Below are 2,470 nucleotides of genomic sequence, written 5' to 3'. Positions count from 1 at the left end.
TATGACAAGAATATTGCCCAGCGAACTTTTTTTAAATAGACAGTGTTCATTTGTGAGTGATAGTCACTGCTGTTTTCTGTACATTAAATACAAGTTAACTCTCAGGAACAAACCCAGAAGAAGAATACGAATGCAGGATAATTATCTGAGTACCTTTCCCTATGGGAACTTAAACACTGCCCGTATCACCACTCATTTTCTGGAAGGTATTCCTGGATTGACTCTGATTCACTCATGTTTCATCAAGACAATACACTGTTGAGCAACCTACTTCTAATGTATCATGCACCTTTATAAGGGATATCGTACATGCTGCACCTGTGCCACTTCTTTCAATTAATAACTCTCTTCTTAAATATTTGTAGCCAACGTGTTTTAAAATTCTTTGGATTGATGCCAGCATTCTCATGCTTAGTGGTAACAAGTTTTTGTGATGTCAGGTATTCACCTCTTATATACATTTCAAACAAGGAGCCCTGTAAGATATTGTTGTCAAAGCCATCCATTTGTGTCACAGGTTTCTTGCAGTTTTTGATGTTTTCAAGGTGACACAAAGCCAACTTTTCCTGAAGTTTCTACAGCTCTTGACACTTTGGTTTGCAAGTCTTTCTACAATTCTCTTGCCAACACCACATGCTTCTGGAGTCTGTCCTTGTGTCTTCATATGTCAACAGTAGGACTGCCACATTCAAAATCACATTTGAAAAAGTTATAAACATGCTAAATAATCTTCCTTGCCTGCTTGTGAAGCACTTCACATTTTATTGCCTCCATCTAAAATATTTATTTGGAAATTTGCAGTAATACATGTCCAGGCACACATATGCAGCTAATTGCTAAAAAGAAATAACATTGGCAATTGCATGAATAATTTGGTTGTCCTGAAATGTGGCAACTGTGCACACTGCAGGAGAGACATTTTGACCATCTAGTTATAACTCGTGGCTAGCCACTTGGAGAGAGAATGAATCTCATTAGTTGCCAGTGGTAAATGGAGAGGAGTGCACAGAATGGCTGCAAATTGGGTTGCCTTCTTACATGACACGGACTTCAAGATGTAGGAAATTCAGAACCAAGACAACAATGTGTAATGAGATCTATATAGTAATGCAGAGAAATCACAACTACCAGATAGAACAGTGATGCTGCTGCCTTTAAAGAGTGGCTGCGAGCCCCGATAGGCCAGCCACACAAGCATGGCTTATGGCAGCACCTACATCAGCGACTGCAGTGCCCACAATTGCAGTAGTAGTAGTAGCAGTAGCTTTATTCATCCGTATATATATTTTTACAAGGATATAGGACATATCAAAGTATTTAAAAGAAGCTAATTCGTTTACACGTATATTTACAGACTTCTAGTTAGAGACAATCATTACATTTACTCCTGGTATACAATACTTTCTTTACAATTAACTTATTAAATAATGTAATGCCACGCTGTTCACTCATATCTCACTATCAGTCATTGCACACACTATACACACATTGTTTCATAACACTACACTCACTACACACACACACACACACACACACACACACACACAGACACACACTGGTGATCTCTGGGCCATTTTCTGTGCCGCAATTCCCATTTGCTACCCTGAAAAACTGAGTCATCATCCCTCCATAATGAGTGAGATGTTGAGCTCAGGAAGAGGAAGACGTGTTAGTATTGTGCTATGCATAGCTTGGAGGTAAGTATTTCTAGAAAGGAAAGAAGAGGGGAAAAAAAAACAAAAAGTGAAGGTGTTATGTGGAATGTTGGATGTTTTATAATTGTGGCATTGATAGGTCACATCAACCACATAAATTACAATCTTTGGAACATTAACTGCTCTGACGAGCTGCCATGTTTAATTCAGTCTGCCTTTGTAATTCATGCAGTGTTCATGTGTATCAGTCTTTATGGTAAAATGTATGTGTATATACAAAACTTGGGAACTCTTTATTATGTATATTATGATCTGTATCCAGAATCCCATATAATAATAATAATTATTACTTATTTGTGTAATATTTTTTTTATCAAACCCTTACTTTGTTTTATCTAAGTAATCCTTCAATGTATAAAATGTATTGCATAACAGGTACTTTTTAGCTGCCTTTTTAAATAAGTGTATTTTTGCAATTTCTTTCATCTCTTTTGGTAATTTATTGTCCAGTTTTATTCCTTAGTATAAAATGCTGTTTTGAGTTTTATGTTTATTTTTTCTTGGTAAATGTAAGTTGAGTCTATCTCTTGTTGCATAGTCATGGACAGAGCTGTTTGTGCAATAATTACCAATGTTATTTTTGATGTGTACAACTGACTGGTAAATGTATTCACAAGGAGCAGTTAAAATACCCAGTGTTTTGAACAGATCTTTACAATGAGCTTGACTAGTATTTTTGGTTATTATTCTTATGGCTCTTTTCTGGATTTTGAAAATTGTGTTGATGTTTTGTGCGTTGTTCCCCAAAAAAGAAT

Source organism: Schistocerca americana, chromosome 2, assembly GCF_021461395.2.
Source record: "Schistocerca americana isolate TAMUIC-IGC-003095 chromosome 2, iqSchAmer2.1, whole genome shotgun sequence".
NCBI classification, from domain to species: Eukaryota; Metazoa; Arthropoda; class Insecta; order Orthoptera; family Acrididae; genus Schistocerca; species Schistocerca americana.
The sequence above is the reverse complement of the archived record's forward strand: the minus strand, read 5'-3'. Positions refer to the sequence as shown.